This window comes from Mus pahari, chromosome X, assembly GCF_900095145.1.
Source record: "Mus pahari chromosome X, PAHARI_EIJ_v1.1, whole genome shotgun sequence".
NCBI classification, from domain to species: Eukaryota; Metazoa; Chordata; class Mammalia; order Rodentia; family Muridae; genus Mus; species Mus pahari.
This window is the reverse complement of record NC_034613.1, coordinates 90746956-90748222: the sequence shown is the minus strand read 5'-3', so window position 1 is coordinate 90748222 and position 1267 is coordinate 90746956.

Below are 1267 nucleotides of genomic sequence, written 5' to 3'. Positions count from 1 at the left end.
CCCTCTCCCCTCTCCCCTCTTATTTATTTATTTATTTATTTATTTATTTATTTATTTATTTATTTATTTATTTATTTGGTTTTTCAAGATAAGGTTTCTTTGTGTAGCCTTGGCTGTCCTGGAACTCACTCTGTAGACTGGGCTGTCCTCAGTTTCAGAGATTTGCCTGCCGTTGCCTTCTGAGTGCAGGGATTAAAGGTGTGTGCCACTACTGCCCAGCCTGGGAACATGCTTTCTACAGTAAATTTAGAAAGTAGACTATAGACTCAATACAATATCTCCTTCCTGAAGGCTGCAACCTGGTCAATGAATTTAAAGCATAAGAAAAAATACCAACCTCCGCTCTCACCTCCTATATAAAAGGGGATAATCTACTAAAATGTTTCAGATTACTCTTCACTGTGGAACCAGAGAATAGCTTCAACAATTCAAGGTTGTTTGTTACAGAGTCATCACAACCATGATTTCCTGCTTTTGTTTTTTGTTTTGTTTTGTTGTTTGTTTGTTTGTGTAAACCCTACACTAGCTAGATTTATCTGGGAAAATGAACCAGGACATTTTCTTGAATAATGATTGATGTGGAATAACCCATCTCACTGTGGGTGGTGTTACCTCTGAGTAGGTCATCTTGGGTTTTATACAAGGAAGAATGTTAACATGTTTGTTGCTCCTCTATTCACAATAGCAAGGAAGTGGAAACAATATAAATGTCCTTCAACTAAATGGATGGAACTAGAAAAGGTCATACTGTGAGAGGTAATCCACACCCAGACATAAGGATGAATGTTGTTTATTCTCTGTCATCTGAGACTCTTAGTGCCAAATCTTCAAATGTGAGTACATATTTTGGAGTAACTGCAGAAATTAGAAAAATGAAAATGGACATTTGCCATGATGCAAGTGGGATATGGGAGAGCAATAGAGAGGGGAATAGCAGGGTACAAGTGATCTTACTGGGGAAATGGGAAAACTGGGTATGGGGGCACTAATTAGAGAGGAGGAAGTAGATCAATACAGGAAAAAGGAGGAATGGGTAAAGTAATAGGAAGGATATATGATAAAGTTATTAAGAACTATCTATCTAAAAATACCTACAATACATATAAGTCAGTAAATACATACACTTTAAATAAAAATTTCCATCTGGACTGACAATGTTTCCTCCGAGAAAGCCAACACCAGGCATGAAAGGTGCTTTTTTGAGTTTTTGGTCAGGGTTTTCCAAGAGACTCCCCAAACACTACAGGCTATTGTTACTGACCTTCCT